The following is a 19,548-nucleotide window of genomic DNA, read 5'->3' as shown; positions in this document are numbered from 1 at the left end:
TCTTGAAGTTTTGTAGAATTCAGCCACAGATTTGTTTAGTCCTGAGATTTTCATTGTCTGGACACTTTCCATTACTATTTTATGCTGTTGATTGCTAAGGGCCTGTTCAAGTTGTCTTTTATGCTTGATTTATGTGATGTTTGGAATAATGGTCTGCATAGGCTCATATACTTGAATACTTGGAGGAGCTGTTTTGAAAGAATTAACAGGGGTAGCTTCATTGGAAGAGATACAACACTGGATGCCAGCTTTGAGGTTTCAAAAGCCTGTGCCATGTCTAGTTAGCTCCTTCTGACTCCAACTTGCAGATCAAAATGGCAGCTCTAAGCTCTTGCTTCAGCATCATACCTGCCTGCCTGCTGCCATGCTCCCTGTCAGGAAGTTCATGATTTCTAACTCTCTGGAACCATGATTCACAGATTAAAGTCTTCATTTTATACATTGTCTTAGTCACTTTCTTAGCATAGCAAGAGAAAACTAACTATGAATTTAATTTTTCTCATATACCTCTGAGAAGTTACACATTTCTTTTAGATTTTCCAGTTTGTATTTTGAATATACATTTTAAAGAATTTTCTAATGACTTCTTGGAATTTATTGGAAATTGTTGTAAACTCCTTTCAGTTTTATTTTATTGGTTTGATTCATCTCTCATTTCTTTGGTTGTTTTTGGCTTGTATCACTTCTACTTACTTGTTTGCAAATAACAAGCTGTTTGATTTTATATATTGATTTTTTAGTTGCTATTTCATTAATTTTTGTTCTGATCTTTTTTTTTCACCCTACAGCTTTTGGGTTTGGATTGTCCTTCTTTTATGAGACCTGGCGGTTCACCATTATGGTTCTCTAATGCAAGCACATAGCTATAAACTTTGCTCTGAGACGTGCCTTAGCTCTATTCTCAGTTTCCTCCCTAGTTTTCTGATTCACCCATTTATCACAGAACATATCATGCAGTCTCCATGCATTTCTGTGGTTTCCCAGGTTCTTTGTCTATAAAGCTTAGATTTACTACACTATGACCTGAAAATTTTCAATAAATTATTGATATATATTGGTATGTGGAAATATTTCATTGGTAACCCAGAATATGGTCTTTTCAGACCAGTTTCTAGGGCCTGCTCAGAAAACTATGTAGTCTGTATTTTTTGGAAGGGATACTCTATAGACATGTGTAAGTACATTTGTTCTATGGTATAGTTTAGCTATAATGTATAATTGCTGATTTTTCTCTGAAGAATCTGAAGTTAAAATCGTTTGTTATCATATCGGTATCTATCTGAATTTTTATGCCCATTAATTTTTGTTTTATGACATTTTGGTGCACATATATTTACCAATATAATTTCCTCTTGATGAATTATTTTCTTTATTAGAACAAATTATTATTCTGTAGTAGTCTTTGTCACTATTATCTATTTTGACCAATTTTGATTTGATGTCCACCTTTTCAGATATCAGAAGTGCTTCACCACCTTGTTTTCCACAAAACTACTGTAAAATGTGCTGGGAAGTTGAACTGTTTGTTTGCAGGAGAGAGAGAGAGAGAGAGAGAGAGAGAGAGAGATTATGAAGTTGGATGAGTAGGAAGTGAAAAGAAAAGGAGAAGGAGTTAGGAGAGAGGAAGAATATGATCAAAATATATTGAAGGGAAATTCTCAAAATAAACTAAAACTTAGAAGAAGAGTGTGGAAATAGTAGATGAACATGATAAGGCAAGATGGCAGAGATGGGAACATAGAGGAGAAGTGATATCAAATAAAGGAAAGGAAAAAGAAAAGGCATAGAGGAGGTCATTGTTATAGAGAAGATAAGAGAAAGTGGTTATAATTTTTTTTAAAAGAAAGAAATTATGTTAGTAGGAATCTTTTTAGTTGTGTATAAATTACCTGGATAGCCATAGCTTAGAAGCTCTACATACTCACATCAGAATCCCAGGCAAAATGTTTGCACTGAACACATAGGGACTTTTTCTCATCACTGTCCTAGAATTATCCTGAAGTGGAAATTTCCGGGTATGACAGGTGATGACGCAGACTTATTGGTATTCTACCAATACAGACTCTCATGCTGTTTTGCTGAGGCAAGACCCATGGGAGGACATGTGATGTTTGGAGAGTGTATAAATAGGACTCAAGGGGCAGGGATGGGGTCCTTGCATTGTTAGTTTTGAAACATTTCTTTGGTTCCATGTCTTTGCTGATCTTAGCATCATTGAGAGTCATGGTACAGAACTTCTCTAGACATCCTTGGATGGTCCTGGTTGCTCCCCTGACTTGTGTTGATTTGGCAGAGACCTGGTGGTTTCTGATAGATCATTCCACCACTAGTGATTCGTGTTTTGTATTCAGACACTACTGAACTGTACTGCTGGAATCCTGACAACAGAGATTGGAAATGCCCCCAAAGAACTATCTCTAAAGAGGTTCACATCCCCTTGTCCTATTTACCATCTTTTCTTCCCTATATTTGGAAGATGGGCTAGAAGGGGAGTTGAAGTGTTTGAAAACCCTTAGTAAAAGCAGGTTTTCAAAAAAATCTAAGCCTATATAATACTGTACTACAACTGGGTACGTAGCATCCACATTGAGTAAGGTAATTTAAATGATTTCAAAACAATTTAAAATATAAAGGAATATGTTTATAGGGTATTGTATATAAGGGAATTGAGTACTCTAGGATTTTGATATCTACAAAGTATTAAAACTTGTAATCAATAGATTCTAAAGAACTACTACAGCAAATGAAACAACAGGCACAGGTAATCTCGATGACACTGAATGAGCTATGGTAAAAGCCCACAGGAGAGGACATGGTATAAAATTTACCAAGTCACTAAGCCATTCCTGTAATATTGAAGATGGGACACTACATTTCATACCTTTTCTTACTTGTGTATCCTCAATATATTAAAATTGATTACATTTTTATAGGAAATCTACATTGCATATTTCTTGGTGAAAAACAAATTAAAATCCTTCAGGTCTTTTCAAGGTTAGAATAAGAAGAGGAGGGATGGGAGGAAGAGGAGGAAGAGGAGGGATGGGAGGAGGAGGAGGAAATTATTGTTTTAGGTTTTATATTTAATCTAGCTCTAACTCATTTCTAATTTCAATATCATCACTTCATCAGGGAAAAGTTCCTTTTGGAAGTCATGAATGAATGTTCAAGGTACTATATTTTACATCAAAGGATGATATCCATTAAAGATTGCACAATGTCTTCTTATAAGAAAAGGCTCTTCTTGCTTAGAAATCATCGGAACAGAATGCCTTGCTACCTAGATTTTGATTGTCTGCACTTTCTCTGCATTTTATTTAATGCACAACTTTATTTCTATAGAACCAAGCTTCTGAGAAGTCTCTACCAACTTAACTCTGAAAGGCGTGTGACAAGGCATGTGACATCCTGTGTCTGGGTCACCTGGCATTGCAGTTTTTTCTAGGACTGCTTTGGCCTTCACCTGCTGTTTTGGCATCACGTCTTAAGTGAATGCTCCTTTTCAGATGGCTCCAGACTGAACTGTCCCCTGAATGGTTACTGGACACTATCTCAACCCATGGTGAATAGTGCAATCTATAAGGTGGTGTGAACAAATAAATTTTTATATTATTATCAATATAATCAAAGTGAGTCAGGAAAATTATATTGGGCAATATAAATCTGTCTTCTTAAGGCAATAATCAACATTATAAGAAATTGTTTGAGTTTAATTTCAATGATATGCTTTATTCTCTGTAAATAAGTATGATATCTTTCTCTGTTCTCTAAATAAGATTAGAAAAAGTATGCCTTTTTTTTTTTTTTTACATTGGCTGACAGGATATAGCCAAATTTATTACGAAACCAATGTAATTAATACTTAACATTCTACCTTGACTATGTATTTCTTCTCCACCTTTCATTGTTCTTTGTTCTATAAGTGTATTGCCTATGATTGTCATCTACTTCACAAGAATTTATTTTATATGAAGTAGAATTTTTCCCATGTGACAAAATCTCTCATTAGCTTTCTCAAAGCTCATTGAGATATGCTTCTGGTCTGCACCTCTGCTGGAGCAGATCTGCATGTCTGCTCCTCTCCCCACCCCACAGTGTGCAGGACTCCTAGGAAATCTGCTATAACCATAGACACAGATGAGATGCCCCCTCAGAATAACCATCTAGCCTGGGACCCCCACAGAGTCCAGTGTACATGGGAACCCCCCAGCTCCACACACAAACCCATCTCCCTTCAGGTTTGTATCTTCCACAGGGCACATCCGCCTGTCTGCCCCTCTCCCCACCCCACAGCCTACAGGTCTCTCAGGAGATCTACTAAAAGCAGGGACACAGAGGAGACCTCTGCCCAAATAACCACCCTAGCTGGGACCCAAATGGAACCCAGTGGACACAGGACCCCTCCCCTCTGTGCAACCGTCATATTTCTTCATGTCTGCACCTCCACAGAGGTCTAATTGGCATGCCTGCTCCTCCCCCCAAATTCCACAGCCTGCCTGTCTCACAGGAGATCTGCTGTAAGCAGGGACACAAGAGTCCTAGACTAACCAGGGACACAGGCTGCCTCTTTTAACTAGGGACACAGGAGTCTCCTCTCTCCCAAACAAAACAGCACTGCCTGCCTCTCAGGAGGCCTGCTTTAAGCCAGGTCACAGAGTTCTACTTGCCTCCAAGGAGGCAGGCCCCAGACAGAGACACTCAAGCCAGTTAACACCAGAGAAAACCAGATGGTGAGAGGCAAACACAAAAACATAATAAACAGAACCTAATGCAAGTCAGCACCATCAGAACTCAGTTCTCCCATCACAGGAAGCCCTGAATACCCTAACATACCTGAAAAGTATGATGCTGACCTAAAAAAATCCCATTTCATTAAGATAATAGATGTCTTTAAGGAGGACATAAATAACTCACTAAAAGAAATAGAGGAAAACTCAAGCAAATAGGTAGAAGCCCTTAAAGAGGAAACAAATAAATCCCTTAAAGAAATACAGGAAAGGATTGGAGAGATGGCTCAGAGGTTAAGAGCACTGAGTGCTAGTCCAGAGGAACTCTTCCTGAGTTCAATTCCCAGCAAACACATGTTGGCTCGCAACCATCTGTAACGGAATCTGATGCCCTCTTCTGGTGTGTATAAAGACAGCTACAGTATGCTCACATACATAAAATAAATACATCTTTAAAAAAAGAAAGAAAGAAATACAGGAAAACACAATCAAATAGGTGAAGGAATTGAACAAAGCTGTCCAATACCTAAAAAAGGAAGTAGAAAAAATACAGAAATCAGAAATGGAGGCAACCCTGGAAATGGAAAACCTAAACTACAGATGTGCATCACTAACAGAGTACAAGAGCTAGAAGAGAGAATCTAGGGGGGTTGAAGATATTGACACAATAGTCAAAGAAAATACAACATTTAAAAAGCTCCTAACCCAAAACATCCAAGAAATTCAGGACATAATGAAAAGATCAAAGAATGATAGAAATAAAGGAGAGTGAAGATTCCCAGCTCAAAGGGCCAGGAAACATCAACAAAATCATTAAAACAAAACAAAACAAAACAAAACAAAACAAAACAAAACACCTTCCCCAATCTAAAGAAAATGATGGCCACAAACATACAAGAAGCCTACAAAACACCAAATAAAGTGGAACAGAAAAGAAAATCCTCCAGTCAGAACACTAAATGTGCAGAACAAATAAAAATATTAAAAGCAGTAAGTGAAAAAAAACCAAGTAATATATAAAGACATACTTTTCAGAATTACAACAGACTTCTCAACAGACTCTAAAAGCCAGAAGATCCTGGAGAGATGTGATGTAGACCCTAAAAGAGCACAAATGCCAGCCCAGGCTTCTATACCCAGCAAAACTCTCCATCATCATAGATGGAGAAACCAAGATAATCCACAGGAAAACCAAATTTAAATGACGTCTATCTACCAATTCAGCCCTTCACAGGATTCTAGAAGGAAAACTCCAAAATAAGGAGGTTATTTACACCCAAGAAAGCACAAGAAATTAATCATCTCACAACAAATCCAAAAGAAGAGAATCACATACACATAATATTACCTTTAAGAGCAAAAATAACAGGAATCAACAATCACTGGTTTTTAATATCTCTCAACATCAATGGACTCAAATCCCCAATAAAAAGACATAGGCTAACAGATTGATTATGCAAGCAGAATCCAGCACTTTGCTGCAGACATGAAAGACACCTCAGTGGCAAAGATTGACACTACCTCAGAGTAAAGGCTGGAAAATTTTTTCCAAGCAAATGATCCTAAGAAACAAGCTGGAATAGCCATTCTAATGAAATAAAAGAGAATTTCAGCCAAAAGTTATCAAGAGATTGGGAAGGACACTTAATACTCATTAGAGGAAAAAAAAAAAATCAACCAACATAAAGTCTCAATTCAGAACATCTATGCCCCAAGTACAAGGGCAACCACATTCACAAAAGAAACTTTGCTAAAGCTCAAAATATACTGTGACCCCCCACATAATAATAGTACGAAACTCCAACACTCCACTTTCATCAATGGATAGGTCATTAAAACAGAAACTAAACAGAGACACAGTGAAACTGACAGAAGTTATGAAGCAAACAAATTCAACATATATATACAGAACATTTCATGGTACTTTCTCCAAAACTGACCATATAAGCAGTCACAAAACAAAATTCAACAAATGCAAGAAGATTAAAATAACCCCATACACCCTTTCAGATCACAATGGACCAAGGCTAGACTTTAATAAAAACAAAAACAACAGAAAGCACACATACTCATGGAAGGTGAACAACTTTCTACTCAATGATAGCTTGGTCAGCTTGGGAATAAATAAAGGAAAAAAATTAAAGACTTTTTAGAATTCAATCAATATGAAGACACAGCATACCCAAACAGATGGGACACAATGAAAGCAGTGCTAAGAGGAAAATTCATAGTACTAAGTGCCCCCGTAAAGAAATTGGAGAAATCCTATACTACCAACTTAATAGCACTCCTGAAAGCTCTAGAACAAAAAGAATCAAACACACATAAGAGGAGTAAATGGCAGAAAATAATCAAATTCATGGTAGAAATCAGCCAATTCGAAACAAGGAGAATTATAAAAGAATCAACAAATCCAAGAACTGGTTCTTTGAGAAAATCAACAAGATAGATAAACCTGTTGCCAGACTAACCAGGGGGCACAGAGACAGTATCACAATTAACAAAATCAGAAATGAAAAGGGAGACAAAACAACATAAACTAAAGAAATTCAAAATATCATCTGATCCTACTACAAATGCCTATACCAAACAAAAGTGGAAAATATAGATTACAATGAATGAAATAGAAGAAACCATTAAAAACCTCCCAACCAAAAAATTCAGGGCCAGATATTTTTAGTGCAGAATTCTATCAAACTGTCAAAGAAGACCTAAGACCAATACTCCTCAACCTATTCCATAAGCTAGAAACAGAAGGAACACTACCTAATTCATACTATAAAGCCATAGTTACTCTGATACATAAACTACACAAAGACCCAAAAAGGAGAGAACTTCAAACCAATGTCATTTATGAATATCAATGCAAAAATATTCAATAAAAATCTTGCAAACTGAATCCAAGAACCCTTCAAAATGATCATTCACCACGATCAAGTAGGCTTTATCCCAGGGTTGCAGGGATAGTTCAATATAAGAAAATCTATCAACATAATCCACTACATAAATAAACTCAAAGTCTTAGAGATATCAAGAATTCAGGGCATAATAAAAACAATATACAGCAAACCAACAGCCAATATTAAATTAAATGGATAAAAACATGAAGCAATCATACCAAAATTAGGGACAAAACAAGGATGCCCATTCTCTCCCTACCTATTCAATATAGAGTATTGAATATTGAAATTCTAGCTAATGCAATAAGACAAGGAGAAAAGAGATCAAGGTGAAACAAATTGTAATGGAAAGAGTCAAAATATCACTATTTGCAGAAGATATGGTAGTATATCTAAGGGGCCCCAAAAATTCTACCAGAGAACTTCTATATCTGTTAAATCACTTTAGTGAATCAACTAACTCAAACAAATCAGTAGCCTTCCTTTATACAAAGGATAAATGGGCTGAGGAAGAAAACAGGGAAATAACACCCTTCATAATAATCACAAATAATATAAAATATTTCACTGTAACTCTAACCAAGCAAATTAAAGATCTGTATGACAAGAACTTCAAGTCTCTGAAGAAAGAAATCGAGGGAGACCTCAAAAGATGGAAAGGTCTCCCAAGCTCATGGATTGGTAGGATTAACATAGTAAAAATGGCTATCCTGCCAAAAGCAATGTACAGATTCAATGCAATCCCCATCAAAATTCCATCACAATTCTTCATGGACATGGAAAGAGCAATTCTTAACTTCATATGGAAAACCAAAAAACCCGGGATAGCCAAAACCATTCTCAACAGTAAAAGAACTTCTGGGGGAATCAGCATCCCTGACCTCAAGTTGTACTACAGAGCAATGGTGTTAAAAATCACACAGTATTGGTACAGAGACAGATTGGATGATTAATGGACTAGAATTGAAGACCCAGAAATAAACCTACATAGCTATGGACACTTGATCTTTGACAAAGAATCCAAAACCATACAGTGGATAAAAGAAAGCATAAACGGTGCTGTTCTCACTGGAGGTCTATATGTAGAATGCAAATTGTCCATATTTATGTCCTTATACAAAGCTCAAGTGTAAGTGGATCAAGAACATCCACATTAAATCAGATACACTGAATCTAATAGAAGAGAAACGGAGAAATAGCCTTAAACACATGTTACTTTACTATGCCAACACGTACTTGCAAAGTAGGTTTACTCTGCCATCTTTGTAGGCAAATCTACCCCATGGAACACAGGTTCACAACCTTACTGGGCTTCCCTACTGTAAATGCCAAATACTATGCTTTCTAATTACGAAATTGTCACTGTGTGGCCAGAAGAACTACCAAAACCAAGTGATGAAGGAAGTCAGGTTTTTATTATTTTTTTTTAATTTTTTCTTTTTTTTTAATTAGGTATTTTCCTTGTTTACATTTTCAATGCTATCCCAAAGGTCCCCCATACCCACGCCCCCATCCCCTACCCACCCACTCCCCCTTTTTGGCCCTGGCGTTCCCCTGTACTGGGGCATATAAAGTTTGCAAGTCCAATGGGCCTCTCTTTGCAGTGATGGCCGACTAGGCCATCTTTTGATACATATGCAGCTAGAGACAAGAGCTCCGGGGTACTGGTTAGTTCATATTGTTGTTCCACCTATAGGGTTGCAGTTCCCTTTAGTTCCTTGGGTAATTTCTCTAGCTCCTCCATTGGGGGCCGTGTGACCCATCCAATAGCTGACTGTGATCATCCACTTCTGTGTTTGCTATGCCCCGGCATAGTCTCACAAGAGAGAGCTATATCTGGGTCCTTTCAGCAAAATCTTGCTAGTGTATAATTTTATAATTATTGAAACCACAAAGGTGATATCAGATAGCACAGAAATTTGGCTAGGCCCTGCCTTGTATCCACATAGGGTGGGGACTATATCATCTTACCATGGTGTACAGAACCAAGGGTTATCCTGGAATTAGCCAGGAAGGAGAGTGAGGTGACAGTCCAAAAGTGTACAGCTACAGAGAATCTGCCTGAGTGTATGTGCTAGCTGGAATTTTCCAACCCCAAGATGAATTATTGCCATTATGTACTGGGGCAATGAAACTCCCTGACAGAGCCATACTGGGAATGGTTTGCACAAAGGGACAGGACTAAGCCACCCTGGCAGCTGGCATCAGCATTGTGTTTCCTCTTGAGCACTAGTACTTTGGCCCTTCCACAGCATCCTCCCACTCAGTCAGCTGCCACTACCCAAGGGAAAGAGGCTGGCCTCATCTGTTCACATCACCAGACTCTGAGCTCCTGCTGCCTGAGAAAGGAAGGAGTGTTGCTCCCCTGTTGTTTATCTTTCTTGTTTTGGCTGACCACAGCATAACAGGACCAACGTAATCAGTATCTATTCTTTGTCAAAGGGAAGATATCTACCCAGGATGGAACTTTATCCGAGTTTTTAGGTGTGGAAAAGTTTCAAAAAATGCACTTTGGAATTATTAAAAGGGCACCAGAGCTGTATAAACCTTTTTCTGCCAAAGTTAAATGGTAAAAGACATCACAGAAAATTGTCCATCTCTCTTCTCCAAACCAGATAAAATCCATTCTAATTACACTTCACGAGCAACTCATAAAGATATACTGCCACATTGAGGAGTATCAGAGTCCTGCGCACAGCTGCAGCAGAGGCAGACAGGACCTACACACCTTTAAACTAAACTCTCATATTTGTGAGTAGCACATTACTTGCAGACTAGACTTTCCTCAAGGCCTTTTTGGGCCACTTAAATTCTGTTGCTCTTGAAAAGAATCTCAGTCAGGAGTAAAAACCCTCTTAAAAGCTTTCCAAAGACACCACCCAAGATGCTTTCAGTATGATATTTCAATTCCTGACGAGGTCTCTTTATCATGTCTAAAGCAAGAAATCGTGTAATTGCATTTCTTACATGACCCCAGCAAAGCCACAAATTGGGGCTATAGTTCAGGAAAGTAATTTTTCTGTGTTATCCTCAGGTGCCATTTTAAAAATCCTATCTTCAGATACAGCTTTGTGGTGTGTGTGTGTGTGTGTGTGTGTGTGTGTGTGTGTGTGTGTGTGTGTGTGTGTGTGAGAGAGAGAGAGAGAGAGAGAGAGAGAGAGAGAGAGAGAGAGGCTGTATTGTTTATGAAGGTCAAAAGTCAAACTTGGATGTCATTTTTCAGTCATTGCCCACTTTATTTTTATCGACACGGTCAGAAGGTTGGCCTGATTAGCCAGCAAGGCATGTGTTTCTACATTACCTGTTACCACACACTGGCCTTTTATATGGTTTTCCTTAGTCCCAGACTCATCGTTAGGTGATACACACACACACTAGTTGAGGGTGTTCTTAGTTGGATATGGTTACAAGTGCACTTGTAATCTCATCATCACACTGAAGGCTGGGATGAGAGAATGACTGAGTGTGAGAAGCTACAGAATCCGTGTTTCAGGGATGCCTCTCCAAAGTGATGCTGTCGGGAAGTCTTTCAGACCTCACATAAACACTGCTCTCTCGGGTAGTATTTGCAGCATATGAGTTTCTTTGGGTCATCTTTGATTCCTTTAGATGGTACTTATGCTGAGACAAACACCAATAAGCATCCACTTAAAAGTAAACTTCAGAAGCCTTTCTACTACTTAGCCATAGGCAGTCTGTATGCTACGCACACTCCTACAGGGTTGCCCTCCTCCTCAGCTTCTTCCAGCCAAAAGTGATCATTTACAATGGGAAATGATCAACTTAGATACAGTTACAACCAAGCAATAGAACATGATAATGCTGGAAACCAATTTGAATGTGAAAATAAATGGAGTTAGACAAGAAACAGCCAACTGTTAGACAAGGATAACAGCCATGTCTGTGTCCCAGAGACTCTGATTTACATCCTGAAGAACTCAGCGAAGGTGAATTTACAGATGAAGGATTGACTTTCCAGAGTGATGGTAGTAAACACTGCATTGAAGGAGCTCTCAGAGCAATTTTATGACACTAGAAGAGTAAAGAGTAGCACAAAAGATGATCCATGCTCAGAGATTAGAGTGCCCTGTGGAGGCATTGCAAGATGCTTGCTTCATATATTAAAGCACACGGTGAGAAGGGCAGCATATGTCAGACTATTCTAATAGACTTCTTAGAAAAAATTACAGGTTCTAAATATTCATAACATTTCAACTTACAGAATACTGAATAAATATTTTGCTAGTTTTCATTTTTATAATTTTATATTTGATTATAAGACAAATCAACTTTAGTGAAACTATTAAGGTTCATGGGAAAATTATAATATCCTCAGAAAATTATAATTTTCTCACTTCCTAAAATATATACACATATATGTATATATCTACATGTATATTATATATGTACGTATATATGAGTATATATTCACATAGACATATAGGTGTATGTGTATATATATGTATATGGATGTATATGATGTATGTGTATAGGTGTATATGTATATAGGTATACTATACAGGTGTATTGTGAATATATACATATGGGTATATGTGTATAAATGTATATAGGTATATGTGATACATGCATGTGTCAGTATATAGGTGTATATGTGTATATGTCTCTCTCTGTCTCTCTCTGTCTCTCTGTCTCTCACTGTCTCTCTGTCTCTGTCTCTCTCTCATATATATATGAGAATAAATTACCTATAATGGGATGACAAATACTCTACTAGACAGCAGAGGTTAACAAATAGAAATCCCAGTGCTAGAAGCCCAGTACTGGAGTTGACCAGTAAGGTAACAGACCCACAAATATTACCGGATATTACCAATGCTCTTTGTTATCCTCCAGAAATTGATGGTAAGACTCTATGTATTGAAGATACTACACATTGAATATAGAACACTGAAGCTGGTACTGACTACTTTTCATAATGCTGTAAGTTGGAGAAAAGTCATTGTCTCATGAAAGACCACTTCATAAGATGAAACCCATACCTGGCCACAGCTGTCAGGGGAAAACACCTGAGATTAACAGGCCCTAGGCCCTAGGAGAGAATATACTATTGTTAATCCATTAAATGAATACAATATCAAACTGACTCTCAATGACTTTTTATACCCACAGATTAGTGCCTCTCTCAATCCTCATTAGAGAAGCTCCATTTTGCAGTAGATAGTAATTAACAGAGATTCAACAACTCATCCAAGTGCAGAGAATAAGAGACTGTACAATCCTCATCCCTAAATGAGACATATATATCAAATGGTCTCCTTCAAGGAGGTCATGATGGAAAGGGGGAGCAAAGCAAACAAGAGAGGAATAGATCTGTGAGGAGATGGGGAAGATTATCATAATGCATTGAATGAACTTTTTAAGGAACCAAAATTATTTTAAAAAAGAGAATATAATGATTTTCTTACTATGTATTGTGATGACTTTTTAAGTTTCCATTGTCATTGTTATTGTCCTGTAGTAGTGCACAAAGTAAAGATAGGTTGTATCATTTTATGTTTTTATTTATAGTTCCTTCTTGATTAAAGTAGGGATGGCTTATATGAGAAATACAGCACCCTCCTTTGCTCTACTTTTATCCCAAACCTAAAGCTTTTAATTTAGCTCACGTCTGATCAATTCCTTATGAAACCTGGGTCTCATGAGTTTATTTCACAACTGCACTGTCTTAGGATTTCTATCACTGCAACAAAACAGCATGACCGGAAAGCAAGTTGGGGAGAAAAAGGTTTATTTGGCTTAAACATCTATATTGATGTTCAGTAGTGAAAGAAGTTAGGACAGGAACTCAAACAAAGCAAAATTCTGGAGGCAGAAGTTAATGCAAAAGCCAAGGATAGGTGCTGCTCACTGGCTTGCTCCCAATGACTTGTTCAGCCTGCTTTCTTATAGAACCCAGGATCACCTACCCAGGTATGGCACCACCCACAATGCTCCAAGCCCTCCCCATTGATCACTCACTGAGAAAATGCTGGACCTTATGGAGTCTTTTTCTCAACTGAGGTTGCTTTCTCTCTGTTGACTATATCTGGGATGAACTACAATCCAGAATTGGAAGGTTCACCTGTGATCCTAATCTGGAGGCTGAGAGATACAAGTTTCTGACCTGGGTCTTGTCAATCTTGTCATGGAGACCATGAGGCATAGTGGCTATGAATTCCAGAAGATTAAGACAGGGAGATCTCTGAATTCAAGGTCATCTAGGATTAAGGGTGTGGTGGCACACACAGCTTTAATCTAGGCCACACCTTCTGCTAGAGGCCTACATAAGGACATTGGAAGAAGGAAGATTTATTCTCTCTCTTTGCCTGCTTGCCTTGTGGGACTGAGCAACTGCTAGATCCTTGGACTTCCATTCACAGCTGCTGTTGACTATTGTTGGGAGTTGGACTACAGACTGTAAGTCATCAACAAATTCCATTACTATATAGAGACTACCTATACGTTCTGTGACTCTACAGAACTCTGAGTAATACAGTGGCCTAGAGACTGTACTTAAAATACTTTGGCTAAGACTGTGGCTGTTTTTTTGTCCTCTGGAAAAGTCTGCTGAGTTTAAAGTTATGAGTTTGGATTAATTGCATTGACAAAGGAAATCTTGAAACCACCTAGTTCAGACTCTGTCATGTGGTTATTAGTGTTCACTCTAATGAAGATTTATAAATGAAAAGGAACAAGCTGAGCAAGTAAAACTACAAAGCATACAGATGAGAAGAAAAGGGGCACCAGAAAGTGGAATGAAGATATAGCCTATATTCAAGGAGATAAACAAACTAAAGAAGAGCCCTATGTTAAATGGAATAAAGGGAATGGTGACTTCAGAGAAAGACCCTACCTGGATAAGTTTTCAAGGAGTTAATGAAAAGCTTAGAACCAGGTATGGTGGTGATTCTTTAAGCCCAGCACTCAGAAGGCATAGGTTCGGGTATTTAAATTCAAAGGCAGCCTGTTCTACAGAACAGTCAAGCTTAGGCAATGAAGGAAAACATTGGAAACAGAAAACCAATGAAGATGTACTTGAATGAGGGTCACTGTTCCAGTTTCAGCAAGCAGAAGAACTTGGCATCTTTGATCATGTGATTCTGGCTTTAGAGTCAAGGATAGAAGAAGGGAGTTATGGAATCTCCCTTTGTGACTAACAAAAGTCACTGAAGCCTGTGTTGGGGGTATCTCTGCATGGAGGCCAAGGAAGGCCAGTGGATGGAGCTCTTAAGGTGAAGCCCGGATCACATTAGAAACCTGAAAATGTTGGAGATGACAGAGCCTTGGGATACCTCCCAAGGAAGGTTGAAAACAGAGTGGAACTAGCCCAAAGAAAAAGACATATGCTGCAGTCAACAGAGCTGAAAGGAGATGGAGAGCTGAAGAACACTTTGACATTACACATGGAGATGCAGAGTTTGGAGTTTTGCCAGCTGGTTTTAAGTCTTGCTTTGGTCCAGGACTTCTTCACTATGCTTACTTCCCTACCTTGTTAGAAGTATGTGATCTGATTTTTGCTTTTGATTTTTCAGGAGATTACAGTTTATGAGATTGCATGAATCTCTGTAGAGACTTTGAACTTTTGACTTTTTAGCAGTGCTGAGACTGAAATAGACTCTGGAGGCCTTTGAAGTTGAACTCAAAGCATGTTTTGCATTATATTTTGGCTACAAGCCTATGGGAACCATGGAGTGGAATGTAGTGGTTTGAATAGGAATGCTCCTCATAGACTCATGAGTTTTTGAATGCTTGGTCACAGGGAGTAGCACTCTTAGGAGGTGTGGCTTTGGTGGAGTAGGTGAGGTCTTGTTGGAGGAATTGTTTCACTGTGTAAGTGGGCTTTGAGGTCTCATATGCTCAAGTGACACCTGATGTAGTACACAGTCTCATTCTGCTGCCTCTGTATCAAGGTGTAGAATTCTCTGCTCCATACATCATGTCTGCCTGCACGCTGCCATGCATCATGATGAAAATAGACTGAACTTCTGAAACTGTAAGCCAGCACTAATTACATGGTTTCCTTTATAAGAGTTTCTGTGACCATGGTGTTGCCTCACAGTGATCAAAACCTTAGCTAAAATTTGATCTTTACACTCACCAACTCACTTTCAATACAGAGAGAGAGAGAGAGAGAGAGAGAGAGAGAGAGAGAGAGAGAGAGAGAGAGGGAGAGAGAAAGAGAGAGATACAAATACACACATACATACACAGAGCGATACATACAAATTCACACACACACACACACACACACACACACACACTGGTGTAGGGAGGTAGACATCAAATCATTTTCCAAAGGGAATAAGATAAAAGCTCTATACAAGCCAATGAGCAGCATGCTCTGAGAAAGTTTAGACTACTGAAAAATATCAGCAACATTATTTTTTTCAGTCAGCCATTTGATACCTAACTAAAAGCAGAGCTAAAATTTACTTTGAACAGAACTCACATTAAAAGTGTCTTCAGAAATTATTAAACATATTACTTGTGTTATACTTCAATTTCAGTATTGATCACATCAGGGTGCTGCCAATAATGGAACAAAGGTGCAAAATCTAATTGATAAAAATGAATAGTACCTTGTTGAAAATTTGTAATGTAATAGGCTTTCTGGAGTGTTTGTGGGCAAACAGTGTCTAAAGTCTAGTTATGTGTGTGTAGCAAGAAGTATTGCAAGAGTAGTAAGCTTATCTTTAGTGAATGGGCACAGACATTCCACTATTATGGAGGTTGGGCCATCCCTGTCCTGTTCACTAAAGAGGGATCCAATCCTACCATGTATACAGTGGGAATATTATAGAAAGTATATTCTAACTAAAGTTTGTTTTCTTGAACTTCTCAGTGAAAACTCTTCTAATTTATCACTTTAGCTCTTAGAAATTACTAAATTTGACAACAAAGGTATTATTTTGTGGAGGCTTACAAATGAAGGAAGTAACACTTGAAAGTTTAAAGCCAATCAGCTTTGAAAATATCCCAGAGATGATGTGTATCATAAATACTTAATGAGCTTTCAAATAAATGTAAAAGTAAGATTCAATGATACTATATAAAATATTAAGTTCTTTATGTTTTCTGATGATATTTATTCAACTTGGCATAATAATGGATCATATAAGACTTCTCTGAGTCAATTTTGTTCATAGATCCTCAAACATTATTATAATATCCATGTATATACATGAAAAATGCCTTTGGCACTATATTTTATTTCTAAAACTTTAGAAATGCAATGATTTGCCTACCTAAAAGCTGATAGTATTCTTGCTGCTCCATATAATCTGAATGAAATAGTATCTTCAAAACACAGGAGGGCTGACAAACATGGATCACAGAGAACAGATCTAAGGCAGATGAATTCCCAGAACCAAGAAGATAAAGTGGACATGAGCTCCCATCCCAAACCAAGAAGCTATCTCCAGTTGACAACTGCTTATGAAAGAAAATTTAGCTTTTACCATTGGAGTCTCACTGGGTATATAACTGCACTTGAGGGTAAGACCGTGTGTGATGGTAGATGGCTACCAAAATGTGTTATTTTGGGATATTTTCTATCTCTTATTGCTTTTGGAAGACATTTTTTTAAAAGTTGTTGCTTGTGTATTTTGATTTCTGATTCTGGGCTTTGATGGGTTTTACTTTTGTGTATACATGTTTATCTTTCTGTGTGTGTTTCTTGTGCCTTTTCTGTTTTGTTTTTTGATTTTGTCTTTTTGTTCTTTCAAAAATTGTTTGTTTTGTAAAGAGAGAGAAAGAAAGAGTGCTGTTGGGTGAGTAGGAAGGTGGTCGGGATCTTCAAGGAGATGGATTAGTGAAATGGAGGTCAAGTTGTAATGAGAATAGATTGTGTGAGGAAAAAAAATACTTTCAATAAAAAGGAAAAGCATCTAGCCAAAGAAACAGACACACACAGAGAGAGAGAGAGAGAGAGAGAGAGAGAGGGAGAGAGAGAGAGAGAGAATCTCAAGCCATTTCTTTGCCATGCCTTATGAATATCATAAAATGAAATGCAAACAAGCCCTTCCGCCCTTCCTAGCATCTTTACTATTATGTTTATCTTTAGCTCAAGGAAATACTCAAGCATTTACTGAGGTTGCCCCCCCACACTTGAGATCCCCTACTTCTGAAGCCACAAGTCTACATGAGACAGAATAGTTTCCCGTTTTTACTATGTATGGAATGTTGGTTCCAGTTATCTTGGAGACCTGACCTTCTTTCATTGTTTGAAGGGTTTAAATAGGTTTCTCAGTGTCTACTTTTGCCTGGTGAATTTGTTCACAAACAACTGAGTCATTTAACTGACACTTCCATTTTAACAGCTAAGGCTTTATGAGCCCCACTATGTCTTGGCTTTTTAACTGAGTAATTTGATAGTCATTAACGTTTTTTGCTTTATTTCAAGGAACAGTTTACACCTGTGTAGTTACCGTTAAGTTACAGAATCAATCAAGAGTTTGCTGAAATCCTAAATAAAAGCAAAGTTTCCAATGAAAAGCAAACCCACCAAGGAAACCAACTTCTGGTTATCACTTAGAGCCCCATACTCTCAAAATTAAGCTCAATGAGTAAAGCTTCAATTTTTACCATTAGTTGAAGACATAAATATGAAGCCAGGAGACTGTAAGCTGTGGCTGCCTACTGAGACATCAGTGAGGAAACACAGCTGCCTTCCTGTTTGGAAAGCTGTTTCTTTACCAGCCCCCACTCCTCCTCCTCCTCTCTCTCTCTCTCAAGTTGAAAATCTTTCTTGTTGCTTACCATCAACAGTTCAACTTCTATGAGTCCTAGGAGTCCATTTCTGCAGTCCACCATCTCCTCTCCTTTCAGGAGATCCTGGAATTTGAAGTCAGCACAAACACTGGTGAAGGCATGAAGCTCATTTCCAGGTGGCCTTCATTTCTGGACGTAGGGTCAAGTCATTCAGGAGCGTTCTCCCTGCCTTTGAGTTCGGGTGACCAACCTTAAAGGGCAGGTGTGGCTTCTCAGAAGGACTCTGACTCTCCTCACCTTTCAGTTACCCCCATGGAACTCTTTCCTCAGAGATCTGCAGAACTTGATGACAGGAATGTAAATGTCTTTGTAGTGATAGAGCTATCTGTGTAAAGGCTGGATCACCTTGTGATCTCTGCTTCCCAGAGCAAAGCCTGCTTTTGTTGCTTGTAATATCAAATAAACATATCCTGAAGCTGGTGTACTACGCGGTTTAGCTGAGTTCGAATGTCCTTGTAAGTTTTGCTTCCCTTTTACTTTCTCCTTCAGGATTTAAAACACCTTTCCTCTAATTCACAATTCAATTGACTTAGATTTAGAAGATAGTTGTCCAGCATAAGGTATGCTCCAAGAAATGTTTAAGTTTGTATGTTCTGACACCCCTCACTAAAGCAGAAGTTCCATAAGGGCAGAGACTATTATTCACTAATGTATAACCAGGTAGCTAAGTTGATTTTGATGCAAAAAATATATATGGTTGATCGGATATATCTGATAAATTTTAGATATATATGATATGTATATATCATATATATTAAAGAGTAGGAAAAGAATGTTTTAAAATAAAACATATCAAGACTAATTTTTGCCAGCTTTTGTAAAGCTTATGTTTCTTCTCCTGAGATTAGTTGAAACAGAAGAAAGTACACAATGAATAATGTTTTCAAAAGTTAATCATCAACACTCATTATGTTGCAGTCTCCCCAAGGAATCCAGTCGCTATTGCTTTTTTTCTTTCTATTCTCTACATTCACAAAATACATTCATAAACTAACTTTTCTTTTTCTTTGCCTTTTTCTCTTCCTCTATTTTCCCTCCTTCTCCCTTTAACCTCTAGGCATAATGTTATTGTGCCCTGTGTAAAGATTATCTTTAAATTATTCAAATGCTGAATTCTGTGTCCTTTTATCAAGTTGCAATTCTTATTCTGA

General features: G+C 37.9%; 1 protein-coding gene and 1 long non-coding RNA gene across 7 annotated transcripts in view; one reads left to right on the top strand and one right to left on the bottom strand.

Moving 5' to 3' along the window:
- Positions 1-18,821, top strand: part of Gm31907 — an 80,029-nt gene extending 61,208 nt beyond the window's left edge. For 3 of the 5 annotated variants that reach the window (XR_877374.1, XR_877375.1, XR_386200.2), the window contains 2 exons: positions 3,343-3,583; positions 16,938-18,821. This is a non-coding gene — a long non-coding RNA (predicted gene, 31907). The remainder of the gene's footprint in view (positions 1-3,342; positions 3,584-16,937) is intronic. The other 2 variants (XR_877378.1, XR_877377.1) reach the window with 2 other exon arrangements.
- Kcnn2 (potassium intermediate/small conductance calcium-activated channel, subfamily N, member 2) overlaps positions 1-19,548 on the bottom strand; it is a 417,138-nt gene that overhangs the window by 236,803 nt on the left and 160,787 nt on the right. The window lies entirely within an intron of this gene.

The sequence above is a fragment of the Mus musculus genome, chromosome 18, assembly GCF_000001635.26.
Source record: "Mus musculus strain C57BL/6J chromosome 18, GRCm38.p6 C57BL/6J".
Taxonomy (NCBI): domain Eukaryota; kingdom Metazoa; phylum Chordata; class Mammalia; order Rodentia; family Muridae; genus Mus; species Mus musculus.
The sequence above is the reverse complement of the archived record's forward strand: the minus strand, read 5'-3'. Positions and strand labels throughout refer to the sequence as shown.